This window comes from Tenrec ecaudatus, chromosome 13, assembly GCF_050624435.1.
Source record: "Tenrec ecaudatus isolate mTenEca1 chromosome 13, mTenEca1.hap1, whole genome shotgun sequence".
NCBI lineage: Eukaryota > Metazoa > Chordata > Mammalia > Afrosoricida > Tenrecidae > Tenrec > Tenrec ecaudatus.
The window spans coordinates 22,582,362-22,596,669 of record NC_134542.1 but is presented as its reverse complement, the minus strand read 5'-3'; the positions used below and the strand labels follow the sequence as shown (position 1 = coordinate 22,596,669).

The 14,308-nt window shown below is 45.5% G+C and overlaps 1 protein-coding gene, 1 non-coding gene and 1 pseudogene across 3 annotated transcripts in view; 2 read left to right on the top strand and 1 right to left on the bottom strand.

The window, feature by feature from the left end:
* The window catches only part of XRCC5 (X-ray repair cross complementing 5), an 89,310-nt gene that overhangs the window by 62,925 nt on the left and 12,077 nt on the right, over window positions 1-14,308 (top strand). The window lies entirely within an intron of this gene.
* On the bottom strand, window positions 10,055-10,112 carry LOC142425160 (U7 small nuclear RNA). The gene has a single exon (XR_012779525.1). It is a non-coding gene; the product is annotated as a U7 small nuclear RNA (small nuclear RNA).
* LOC142424281 (PRELI domain-containing protein 1, mitochondrial pseudogene) lies at window positions 13,603-14,277 on the top strand (annotated as a pseudogene).

Below are 14,308 nucleotides of genomic sequence, written 5' to 3'. Positions count from 1 at the left end.
TGGGACCTTTGGAGAAAAAACCTTGATTAGTTCTGACTAAAGATCAATTTCCGTGTCCTTTGTTGGATTAAATGTTGAAATCCTAAGGTTTATTCCTTTATGCCTTTCAGTGGTAATGAAATTCAACTGTAAGGCCCAGGTTAGGTTGTATGCGGGGCTCCAAAAATGCCATGGAAAAGTGGAATTTCTCACAACCTTTTTGAAGCCCCTTCACATTTCATTGTTAGATGACTGAGTCAGGAGCCATTTCTCATATAGTATCTTTGGAATCTGGCACTGTTTGCCTGGGCATTGAGCCAGATTAAGTGTACTTCTTTATTGCTAGTTTTAAAAAAACAAACTTGAAGTATAATTTTGTACTATCAAATGTACTCATTTATAAGTATTATTTTATATCAACACAGATAGCTATACAGTCATCACCAAAACCCAGATAAAGAATATTTCTCTCACCCCCAGAAGTCTCCCGGGCTGGTTTGTTGCCTGTCCTGCTGTCCTGCTGCCCTCTTCCATTCCTACAGATCTGCCTTTTGTAGAAATTTCACATAAGCAGAATCCTTCCACGGGAGGTTTTTGCATCTGCCTTCTTGACCTTAGCATCTGTTTAGTACTGAAGACTATTACGCTATGTGTGTGGATACGCCATGTTTTGTATATCCATTCATTCTCCAGCCAGTGAGTGTTTCCAGGTTGGGGCTGTTACAGATGATATCTGAATGTTTGTGGGCGGATGCCCAGGGGCACAGCGCCAGGCTGTGGGAGAAATTCAGGCTGACCTTTCTAGGAAACCAGCCCCGCCGTTCTCACAAGTGGCTGTGCCTCTTTCTAGGCCTCACAGCAGTGCTTTCCGGTTCCAGTGTCTCCACACTGGGCTGACACAGTGTTCTCTGCCCCTTCGTTAGAGCGCCATGTGCTAGCACCTCGGGGGTTTGACTTGCACTTTCTGAAAGGAAACTAACGGTGGTGATGGTGACCAGCTTTTCATGTGCCCATTGGCCAGTCATACGCCGTCTTTGAGGAAATGACAAGAGAGTTAGATTTGTTAAGGGAAAATATATTTCTGTGCTTTCAAATGTTCTTTGCAGTCATTTATGGGGACAGAATTAGGGCAGTAGATGATGAAATGACAAGTGTGTCAGAGATTTGTTAAGGGGAAATATCTTCTGTTTGTAAATTTCACCTTCCTTATATTTCTGTGCTTTTAAGTGGTCTGTACAGTGATTTATGGGGATAAAATTAGGACAGATGAAATGAAGTAATTTCTAAAAACTGCCTTTTACTGCCCTTCTTTTAAGTAGATGAGTAGTACACAGAAATAAAGACCCATGTGGAGCAGAAAGCATAAAACCACAAGGAAATAAGATCACGAAAAGCATTCTGGGTCTCACCATTAGTAAATGCCAACCCATAAAAGTATTTTTGTATGTATCATGCTCTGGAAATAAAAATAATTGTTTTATAGCCTCTACAACCTGAGACGAGAACGATTAGGTGGTGTCTGTATACCACTGCCAACCACTCTGAAAGGAATCATGATAGGTGATCCTGGCTAGAATGGGAGAAAAACATGGACTAAAACTCAAAATAGTACAAATAAATAAATACTATATATATTCATGTGTAAGCTGGGTTTTCTAGTACATTTTTAACGTAGTTTTTGTGGTAAAATTAATTATGTGCCTCAGCTGATATTCCGGTGGGTTTATACTCGAGGATATAGGTAAATAAAAGACCAGACTTAGTAGCATGAACATGTGGTCGAACACGACAGACTTGTGGGCCTTAGACACCCCTCCAGTCAGGAACAGACCTCACCCCTGTGGCTGTTCTTAGTGAAACAATTTCTGTAACAGCAGAACCAAAGCCCACTGCCATCAAGCCAATTCTAGCTCACAGTGACGAGGCTCTCAAAGGTTTCTGAGGCTGTAAATCTTTATGGGGGGTAGATAGCCTCATTTCCCCCACACCGAGCAGCTGGTGGGTTTTGAACTGCTGACCTGGAGATTAGCAGTCCAGTGCTTATCCAATAGCTTCTTAACAATAATGCCAAGGAGAATTGTGCTTCTCAGAACAGTCAGCCATTCGAGATCACAGGGAGCAGCATCTGCCCTGGACAGCAGGGCAGGATGAGAGAGAAGCGGTGGGAGTAGTAAACATAAAGATAAAGTGAGAAGAATGTTCTCACATCGTGGAGCTTACAATCAATGTCAGAAAGCAAACTGTATGAGTTAGTGATTGGGAAGCCAGTATGCTCTAAATTTCTGCCCAAATCTCAAATGCGTGGGGTAAGTGGGGGGTGGGGGCAAATACTGCAATAATCTCTGTGCGCGAGTGACCGTGACAGGTGGTGAGAAGATCATAAAGTCTCAATACAGTTTGCAGGTTTTAGTGGGTGGTTGAATGTGTGGTGCAAGGGAAAGAAGTCCAGAATGATTCCCAGACACGCGAAGCTGGACTCCAAACAGCATCATGATAGAAGGAGAACAAATTGAAGTTCTCAAGGTCTCATAGTACTCAGATCTACAATCTACACCGATGGAAGCATCAAGCAAGAAACGAAACACTGTATTACATTGAGCAAATCTTCTGCAAAACATCTCCTTAAAATGTGAACAGCAAAGATATTACTTAGCACACGAAGGTGTGCTTGCCCAAAGCCATCCTGGTATTTTCAGTCACCTCATATGCATGTGAGAGTTGGACAAAAAGTCGGATGAAGATTCGACACCTTTGAATCATGGTACTGGTGGAGAATATTAAAAGTACCATGGATGCACAGAAGAATAAATAGATGTATCTTGAGAGAAGTACGTCCAGAAGGCCCCGTAGAAACTAGCATGGCAAAACTTCCATCTCTGTCCCGTGGGCATGCTCTCAGGAGAGACTAGCTCCTGCGGAAGTAGAGGGTCATTGAAGAGGGAAACCCGCCATCAAATGAGTTGACACAGTGACTGTAACTAGGAGCCCAAACGTCTCAGTGAGTGGGAACGGTGCATGCCTGGGCAGGGTTTTGTACTGTTGTCCAGACTTGCTTTGACTCAGAATTGACTCAATGGCACCTGACACGGATTGTATGGGACAAAGTTGTTCATGAGTCGGCCCTGCGTTATCACCCCCAGGGCTATGAAATCAGTCATCCAGTCAGGGCTTTGCACTGTTTAACCCTACTCAGTTACTCCGGACTCATTTTCCAACAGGTTCCCCGGTGAACACATTCATGCCCAAACCAAATTGTATCCCTGCCAATACACTCGTGGCTTTGGCTTTCCTCCTTGTGATTGTGAACTCTCTCCACAAAGGATCTCTCTCTCACCTCTCTAGACCAACCCTGGTCTAAAGACATTCTTGTGATTTGAGAGTCATGTACGTTTGTCTGCCTGGGCCCAATGGTGCTGCTGCTCTCTGTCAGCGGGACAAAATGAAGTTCACCATGACATTCTCTGGGCATTGCTGGCGAGTAGTAGGTTTCGTTGTTTTCCTTGTTAATGTGAACAAAACTGTGCTTGGGAGTAATAATTTTATTTTCTGAATTATATTGGACTTTGATTCTCTGACTCTTTGAATCAACTCATAAACCTTCGCCTTATCCACCCCCTCCAAAAAAAAGGAGCAAACTGTCATTAGTTTATGCTAAGCACTTTTCTAAAATCAGAGAAGGATCATGAAGCGAAACTCAGTGCTATTAAGTCGATTCCAACTCTGCAGAACAGGTTCAAATTGCTTCTATGGGTTTCCAAGGCTATATGGGAACAGAACACATCCACCTTTATATATAATTTTATTGGGTGCTCTTATAGCTCTTATAACAATCCATAAATCGATTGATCAAGCACATTTGTACATATGTTGCCATCATCATTTTCAAAACTTTTTCTTTCTACGGGAGCCCTTGGTATCAGCTCCTCTTTCCTTCCCTCCCCACCTTCTCACCCTCGTGACCCTTGATAAGTTATAAATTATTATTTTCATATCCTGTACCATCTGCTCTCCCTTCACCCATGTTTCTGTTGTTCATCCCCCTCGGGGTGGGTTATACAGAGCTCATTGTGTAATTGGCACCTCCTCTCTTCTCCACCCATTTTCCCCTACCCTATGGTATCACTACCCCCATTACTGTTCCTAAGGGATTTATAGGTCCTGGATTCCATGTCTCCAGAGTTTTTATCTGTACTAGTGTGCATGCTCTGGTCTAGCCAGATTTGTAAGGTAGAACTGGGGACCTGGTGGTGCGGGGGAGGAAGCATTAAAGAACTAGAGGAATTTTGTGTTTCGTCGGCGTTATATTGCACCATGGCTGACTTGTCCCTTCCTTGTGACCCTTCTGTGAGGGGATGTCCAATTGTCTGTAGATGGGCTTTGGGTCTCCACTCTGACGCCCTTTGTTTGCATCAATATGATTGTTTGTTTTGGGTCTTCTGGTGCCTGATAATCTGATTCCATTGACACCTCATGATCACACAGGCTGGGGTGCTTTTTCCATGTGGGCTTTGTTGCTTCTCAGCTAGATGGCCACTTGTTATCTTCAAACCTTTAAGACCCCAGATGCTATATTTTTTGCTAGTTGGGCACCATCAACTTTCTTTACCACATTTATTTATGCACCCATTTTTTTCTTCAGTGATTGTGTGGGAAGGTGAGCATCACAAATTGCCAGGTTATTAGAACAAGGTGTTCTTGTGTTGAGGGAGTACTTGAGTAGAGGCCCCATGTCCGTCTGTTACCTTAATATTTAACCTATAATATATGTACATAGACCTATATCCCTATCTTCATATACTAATATATTTTGCATATATTCATGCCTATGTTTATACCTCTATAAATGCCCTTTGCCTCCTAGTTATTTCCTTTATTTCCTTTTACCCGAAAGCCTCCATCTTTTTCCAGTAGAGCCACTTGTGGGTTTGAACCACAGATCTTGTGGTTAGCCGTCCAACTTGTAACCCACTACGCCACCAGAGCACCTTAAGGAAAGGATAAAAGCAAAACAAAACTCGCTGCCACTGAGCCAGTGCTGTCTCAGCGACCTGCTGTGGGTTTCTGAGACTGCAGTCATTTACAGGAGTAGAAAGCCCAGTCTTTCTCTCGAGGATCTGCTGCTGCTTTTGAACTGCCAGCCATGAGGATCGCACCCCAATGCTTACCCACACAGCACCTTTCAGGAAAAGAGAGGGGAAGTAAAAATAAAAAAAGAGAGAGAGAGATTTGCTGTATCCATAAGGAAGAATACTATATGAACACCGTCGGAGGTAGACTCCTCTAGTTTCCAGTTCTTAGAAGAACTGACTGCATGGCCATTTCTGCTGCTCTTTCCTTTCAAGAATGCCTCCGGGGCTGGGGGCGTCCTACAGCCCTGTGCGCTGCCTCCGTGCTCTGACGTCTGCCAGAGTGCGTTCCGCAGGGCCCGGGGTCTCTTCTGGTGAGGAGCCCTGAAGCAGCCTTACTAGTAGCTCTTCAGCTGGCATGGGAGGTTAAATTCCATTCAATTACCAACTGGTAATTGGATCCCATTGCCAGACTGGTCTCCTTTTCAGAGTGTTTCCACCTGGCTGCATTGTTACTATGGCTACTGGGTTCCTGCATTTAGTTGATGCCACCCACTTCACTGTCAAGTGAGATAGCAACCTGTAAAAATGGTTCCAGGGCCAGGCACTTGGCTTCCACTCGATTCCTCCTCTCCCCCAGCTGCACTGGGGTCAAGTCTAGGTGGTGAGGTTCTTAGTCCCATGTCACTCATGTCTTTATAAGCTTTATCAAGCTTTAGAATTCTGGGACCTTAAAAAATTGTGAAAACTCCCTTTCCCTGTCCTCCCTACTCTCCGCCCTCATTCCTGACACGTACTTCCTGGCATATGCAGCAAGCATTTCATAATCCAACCAAAGAGGCCCTCCCTCATTTGATGAGGTCTTCCTTGTGTATTCCTTATGGACGTGTAATACCTCCATACTCTGCTTTCAGTGAAGTCCATTCTGTTCTTTCTGGAATTGGGGGAGACTGATGGTGTAGTAGTTATGATTTGGGTTCTTAACCATAATGCGGCCTGTAGTTAAAAGCCACCAGCAGCTCCTTGGGAGGCACACGGAGGCTTTCTACTCCCGTAAAGAGTTCCAGTCTCAGAAAACCACAAGGGGCAGTTCTACCCTGTCCTCTAGGGTCACCATGAGGCAGCATCGACTCGATGACAGTGAAGTTGGTATTTGGTTTGGGAATTAGACTCAAGAGTGAATGCTCTCTGGTTTTTAACTAATTGCTACGTGCCTTGCAAATATCAGTTGATGACCTTCAGGCTTTGTAGGGCATAGTCAATGCATTTTCAATGGTCCAATGGAAAGTTTTACATCAAGATTAAGAAGCATGGAAGTCCGCAGAGCCTGCCCATTGACCAAGGGCCATAGACCTTTTCAGCTGACCTCAAAACTCTCCTGGTCTTATACCCAAGCTATTTTAGATGAAAAATATTAGTTATTCAGACTAAAAAAAGACACATCATCATGTTCCCTTGGATAAAAAGAGCTTATAGGCAATAAGCTGACTGGGTGCCATTTATCTCATTTCTTATTAGCTCACCGCCCCATCCTTGTCCAGGGTGAGCTAAGGCCAAGAGGCCTGCGCTGCCAGCCCTCCTGTGGCTACAGAGTAGGACTCAAGTTCACTCACAACAAAACAAAAGGAAGGCACGAGTCTACAGGAATGGATTCTGACAATAAAAGCTGCATTTACTCTGCGCCCTGTGCCTGGGGTTTTAATTTAACACATCAATGAAAAGGCAGCGCTTAAAAGGGGGGGGGGAACACCCAGCAGGACTTACTTTTATTAGTGCAATTTGTAAGAAATTACCACATTTAATGAGAAAATCGTTAAGCATGAAAAAAAATGGGTTGTGACTGAACTTGTGGAGCTCAAATGGTGAGGTTTTAATTGAGTTTTTTAGTTATTGGTAAGAAAAATAATCATAAAGAATTTTAAAAACAGGGCTGTGTGTACACTGTTGAGGTGGACAGCATTTTCTCTTAGTTCACCGACCATGTGTGTTATTACAGCCAGGGTGTGCTTCTCCGGTCGTGTCTCCAGCCTTGTCTAGTTTTGAAAGGAAGGCAGGAGGCCTCAGCTTCTGTGAGTCGCTGCATGAAGGTTGGGGCAAAGTGTGGAGCAGAGCCATTTCTAACGGAATGAGGCCGGGCTGGACAGGGAGCATGGCAAAAAAAGAAGTGCGCATTTACACCTCATTTTCAGGTTCCTAAAGCTTGGGCTTCCCCACTCCAATTCTCTGGTTCCTTTGTTGCTATCGGGAGATCCCTGCCCCCCCATCCCCCATGCAAATAGGAATGTCCCTTAGAGACCACAGAACTAGGACCCTGGACCGGGCTGCAGAGCAAAGAACACTGGCCTGGAGGGCCCTTCCCTCCTGGGATCTTCGCTTCGAACTCTTTTTGGAACTGGAAGCAGAAAAGGGTGTTTTAGAAGTAAGTCGGCATGTAGCTTGTCGTCTGGAGGGGAAATAGCTGGGAGACCTCCCTTTGTACGTACATTTTCAGAAGTGCTGTTCACTTCTGAGAGGCTGTGAACCCAGTGCTCAAGCTCGTCAGACCATTGCGTTTTACTCCTGAGCCACACGCCTGTTGCGTTTCCCCACGCCAAACCCCAAGAAAAGGGACACATTGGCCGGCAACGCGATGCCCCGGGGGTGTCGTGGGTCTAAGTGGAGCTGAGACCCACAAGGTCAGCAGGTGGGCAGTTTTACCCTGTCCGATGGGATTGCTATGAGTCGGGATCGACTTGATGGCAGTGAGTTTGGTGTTTGGTCTTTTTAAAGGTGTTACAAATGGAGACCACATCTTAAAATACAATTCTGATGTGTAGATCTAAAACTCTTAAGAACATTAAAGAGACTGGGAAAAGGTTTGAAATAGACTTAGCAATATAGTTCAATAACTTTTACTTGAATTCATTGTACTCCATCTCGCTAAGGAAAAAAAAAACAGCCCTGTCAAGTTAGTCAGTCTTCCCTCATTACTCCGTAACTTGAAGAATGCTTTGTTGATGTTTATCTCCCGGACAGACCGGTGCATTCTAACACACTGTGCCAGGTGGCCCTTCTGTCTGCACTTCATCTTGTCCCCTGCTCTGCACTGGGTCTCGCAGGGAGGCCCAGCGCTGGTCTCTGCTGGATGAGCTTCCCTAGCCAACACACCAGCTGGCTTCCTGCTGCTTTGGCCGGTTGGAGAGCTGGGCGAGAAGCTGGTGGGAAGGAGAAAGGGAGGGAGATGCTAAAGTATTTCTCTTCTTTTGCGTGTTGGGCAGCAGCGTGGTCCTTCCTGGCTTCCGCACCCATGGGGCAAGTCTCTGAGCTCTGGTACGCCCTCTTGTGCTATTTGCCAACACACCTCGAGGTGCTCAGCGTTCTTGTTTGTTTGTTGCCACTCTCCGTCCTACACTGTTCGCAGCTGACGCTCCAGCTCGTAATTGCCTACCTAACCGGTCCGGCATTCCATTTCTTGGGGAGTCTTTCGAGTGAGTTCTGTTCTGGTTAGACCCTGGCTGATCCTCGCGTACAGGCACACCCCATCCAGCCCTGCCCACAGGGCACTTTGTGTCCGGGCTCTGTGTCCTTCTGGGTGTCACTATGAGTCAGAACTCCACTTGACAGCACCGAAGAACAGCAGCAAAGGACGTACGGAAGGCCAGTTTGCGATCCACTCCGTGCTGGTGGCCTTCAGTACAGCACAGCCTTGTTTCCTGGACATTGAATACGTGTGGGCTAAAGCCATTGTTTTCATTCGCCTGTGGATTTGTTACTTGTGATAGATTGGACTATTTTGCTTAGAATGTTATCCATCGATGGGTATCTCTTTTTCTACTCGTGTGGCAATGACAGATCTTGCCTTATCCTGTTGTCAGTTTGTGATTGTTTGTTTTCATAGAGGCCATTGTCATTGGATACATACACCTGCTCTTAAAAATGCTGTACTGCCAGCATCTGCACCATGTGTGCCTTTTCAGCAAGGAGTATTCAGGTGAGGCTCTGAAATGAAAGAATTAACCTGAGAAACATACTTCATGATGCTTGGTTCAGCAGTCATGTGAATTGGCTGAATAGTCTTTTATGTGTACTGTGTGACAAACAGTGAACCTCCTATTTTGTTGGCCCTGCCAAACCTAAGAAATGGCTTCTTTTCACTTGGTTGGAAGCAATTTTTCAGAGAACTCGATTAGCTAATTCTGTTCCATAACCCTGAAGAAAGCAGACAGCTGTGTATCCCCACCCCACTCCCACCATGGAATCTGACAGGAGGGCGGTCCATTTAGCAGGGTTTGGGATGCTACTGTTTTCTGTAGAGAGGGAAACATGCATTTCAAATTAAACAAAACAATCACCTTCTTCCTCTTCCTCACTGTTTGGCTTCATTGACTAGAGAAACAGATCCATTGATGCTCATATGTGTGTATATCAAAAAGTAACTGTATATTGAGCAAACATCCTAGCTCAGTCCAGATCACATCCCTAAGTCCACACTAGTCCATAAGTCTCTCCTCAGACTCACGCAGCCATCTGCAGTGGTGCAGAATACAGGAAAGTCACAGGCCAGTGGGTGCAAAGTCGTGTGGATGCATTGGCGGTGGACGCATCTTCAGGGCTCTGGCAGGTCTCAGTGGCTGGCCAGCAGGAAGGCAAAGGCAAAGTGAGAGGAGGAGATTTCCAGGACCTTCCTTATGAGAAGGCCATACCCACAAGGAGTCACCATCAGGCTGATTGACAGGTTGAATTCTACCCCTACACTATTACACATCTTCAAGTTGACATGAAGTTTGGTAGCTACTACAGACCATCCCTTGTCAACCTGACACCTTCACATAATTCTTTAGCCTTATATAATGTTTTGTACATAATTTTTAAACCAAACAATAATAAAATTATATTTTTGCCTAACAGGACAAAGTAGTATAAAATGTATACAACTGAAATGTCCCAGTCTCATTTAAACATAATACTCTATGAGTGAACAAAACAGAAATATTCTATGCCTAACAATTGTACTTCTTTTTTTTTGGGGGGGGGGTCCGGAAAAACTAGAAAACCTGCTAGACAAATTCTAAAAGAGCTGTAACACTTAACAGTTGTGCTTCCATGAACAACTTAATCCTATCTGCTTATTCCTCCACCCATGAAAGTTTGTAAGCCAGCCACTGCATGCCTTTATTCCCCCATTTTGGGTATCCAATTTCTATACTGCCCTTATATATCAAGTGCTATCAGGACCCAGTGCTCTGAGGAGACAAGAGTGTTCTTAGATGTGAAGAATCTTCATTCCAGTTGGAACCTGTGAGTTTACATCCATTAGGAACTTCATATCAGAACACGCCGTCCATAAAGTCATCAGCAATATGCACCAATTCAAAGGCTCAAAAATCTTATCTTCATCTGGTGGGGTTCTGGTCAACTCAGTGCAGGCCACCTCACTTAGCTTCTCCAGGGGCCCATTGGCTGCCTCACCTTTCGACCATGTGCCCATCACAAATTCTCAACAGCCTTAGCCTCCTTGGGTTAGGTCATGCCATAGGCTCAGGTACTACACAACTCTCTACTCTTCAGACCGGCCATCCCACTTACGTCTCTCTAGGGCCTATGAACCAGGTCCACAGGTGTCAGTGGCCAGACTCACCCTATCTCTCTGTTGCTGCATTTCTCCCACTTCCCCTCAACAAGTGGATACAGGTGGTCATCTATCATTTCAGCATTTCAGGCTGCCCACAGGCTTCCTTTAACTTTCAGTCCTAGATAGGAGAGTTCCTTTATGACTCCAGATTTTTCTAGCTTCAGGAGCAGACCTCAAGTTCAAAATGCCAAAAAGCCAAATGATTCCTTATTCCCCTTCAGTCTAGGAACAGCTCTCCACACATCTTTTCAAATGCAGATGTCCTGAGCACTCACAGGTGTTTTCAACTAACCATGTAACAGATCCAATTTCATGGTGAAGGGAATGGGCTTACAAACTCTCTATTCATACTTCCCAATAACCATTTCTGTCACACATTATATCGATAACAATAGGTAGAAAAGATCAATATAATTCTAGTACAGCCAGATCCTAAACACAGTCTTAAAAATGTCAAATTCAAGATAGTGTCTGGGGTCTTAAAGGCTTGAAGGTAAACAAGTGGCCATCTAGCTCAGAAGCAACAAAGCTCACATGGAAGAAGCACACCAGCCTGTGATCACAAGGTGCCAAAGGGATCAGTTATCAGGCAACAAAGAACAAAAAAGAATCATATCATTGTGTGTTCACCTCCCCGATATGATTGCTGAAGACAAATGGGTGCATAAGCAAATGTGAAGAAAGCTGATTATGGCAGGCTATCAAAAGAGATAGCGTCTGGGGTCTTAAAGGCTTGAAGGTAAACAAGTGGCCATCTAGTCCAGAAGCAACAAAGCCCACATGGAAGAAGAACACCAGCATGTGTGATCACGAGGTGTCAAAGGGATCAGGCATCAAAGAATAAAAAATTAAATTGTGAATGAGGGGGAGTGCAGATTGGGGACCCATGATCCATCTGTAGGCAACTGGACATCCTCTTACAAAAGGGCCATGGGGAGGAGATGAGCCAGTCAGTGTGCAGTATAGCAACGATGAAATATACAACTTTCCTCTAGTTCCTAAATCCTCCACCCCCCCCCCCATCACCCACTATCATGATCCCAATTCTACCTTAAAAATCTGGCTAAACCAGAGGATGTACACTGGTACAGATAGGAACTGGAAACACAGGGAATCCAGGACAGATGATCCCTTCAGGACCAACGCTGAGAGTGGCGATACTGGGAGGGTGGTGTGGAAAGGGGGAACCGATTACAAGGATCTACATATAACCTCCTCCCTGGGGGATGGACAACAGAAAAATGGGTGAAGGGAGATGTTGGCCAGTGTAAGATATGATGAAATAATAATTTATAAATTCTCAAGGGTTCATGAGGGAGGGGGAAGCGGGGAGGGAGGGGGGAAATGAGCTGATGCCAAGGGTTTAAGTGGAGACATATGTTTTGAGAATGATGAGGGTTTGACACAATGGGTGTATGTATGGATTGTGATAAGAGTTGCATGAGCCCCCAATAAAATGAGATTAAAAAACCTTCAGATTCAATCCTCATCTTAACTATTCCTTTCATGTGCAATTTGGCTTAGGCTCTGGTTGCATCAAGCCAAGGCCAGGCCTACTGTCAGCCGTTTTGACTAAGCAGGATGGCCTCAGAGAAGTTCAAGGGGCCAGTTCACCCGAGCCCAAAATTTACATTTATTGCATTCATTTTCACCATTTCAACTCTAGAAATGAAAATGTTTACGTCAATGTCCTATCCAAAAAAATAAGAATAAACAGTGTGGCCTTATCTGCCACCCGGCTAGCCAAAGAAAAAGTACCATAAGGCAGAGGCCAGACCAGCCTCCACTCTTCACCTTCATAATGTGTTTCTCTAGTACCCTATTTCCAAAGTAGTGTAATGTGCTAGTGACGCTCATATGTATAAGAACTGTATATCAAGAAGTAATTACCGTGTGTAGTTGAGTATATGCCCACAAGTCCCTCTGAAGATTCACACAGCCACATGTGATGATGCAGAATTCAGGAAATTCATGGGCCTGTGAGTGCATCCCATGGTGGTGGAGTCATGTCAGTGCTGGTGTGGGTCTCCACCTGGTCCTTCCTGCTTTAGGCTCTGGCTGCCATCAGCATGGCTCCATTTGGCTTGTCAACAGGAATGTGAAAACAGCGTGTGGTCCACCTCCCAGAGAGAGAGGAGGTTCCCAGAATCATCACGAGGAGGCCATGCCCACCAGGAGGGCATCATCAGGCTATGACATGTTTGACAGGCTAGACTCCACCCCTTCACTCTTAATATCCTCAGATTGACAAGAGATGATGTACCTGCCACAGACCACCTCTTGTCAGCTTGATACTTTTATGCAACTCTTTAGCCACACATAATTTTTAAAACAGACACGAGTGAAATTCTATTTGTGCCTAACAGAATAAAATTAAAATGTAACTCTTTAGCCACACATAATTTTTAAAACAGACACTAGTGATATCCTATTTGTGCCTAACAGAATAAAATTAAAATGTATGCATTCAAAATGTGTCAGCCTCATTTAAGCATAACACTCCATAAATGAACAAAACAAATATATGTCATAATTGCAGTTATGTGAACACCTCTACCATTATCCTGTCAGTGTATTACTCCCACCTATGGAAGTTTCTAAGTCAGTCCCTTCATGCCTTTATCTTCCCCATTTATGTATCCAATTTGTATACTGCCCACTTATGTCAACCCAGTGCTCTGAGGAAACAATCATTCTTTAATGTGAAGAATCTTCATTCCAGTTGGAACCTTGTGAGTCACATCCCTTAGCAAAGTCAAATCAAGACAGGCTGTCCATAACGTCAGCAGCAATATGCATAAATTCACAGGCTCAAAAAATCTTCTCTTGACCTCATGGTGGCGGCTGGTTGGGTGTGGTGTGGCGGTCGCTGACCTGCCGAGCCTCGGCCCGGCCTCCGCGTGCCCCCGGGCTCCGCACCCCTGATGATGCGCGGGTGCTGAGCCCTCTCTGGCCGGGACGATGGTGAAGTATTTCCTGGGCCAGTTCCTGGGACCAAGTGTTCGCCGCCTTCTGGCAGCGGTACCCGAATCCCTACAGCAAGCATGTCCTGACAGAAGACATCGTGCACCGGGAGGTGACCCTTGACCAGAAGCTCCTATCCAGGCGACTCCTGACCAAGACCAACAGGATGCCCCGCTGGGCCGAGCGACTGTTTCCTGCCAATGTCACTCACTCGGTGTACATCCTGGAGGACTCCGTTGTGGACCCACAGAACCAGACCATGACCACCTTCACCTGGAACATCAACCATGCCCGGCTCATGGTGGTGGAGGAGCGCTGTGTTTACCGTGGGAATGCCGACAACAGTGGCTGGACCGAAATCCACCGGGAAGCCTGGGTCTCTTCCAACTTGTTTGGTGTCTCCCGAGCTGTCCAGGAATTTGGTCTGGCCCGGTTTGAAAGCAATGTGACCAAGACTATGAAGGGCTTTGAATACATCCTGGCCAAGCTACAAGGTGAGGCCCCTTCTAAGACGCTTGTTGAAACCACCAAGGAAGCCCCAGAAAAGGCAAAGGAGACGGCACTGGCAGCTACCGAGAAGGCCAAGGACCTGGCCAGCAAGGCGGCCACCAAGAAGCAGCAGCAGCAGCAGCAGTTCATGTAGCCAGCCCAGCCCCCTGCCCCCACCCATGACCAGACGATCTGGCTC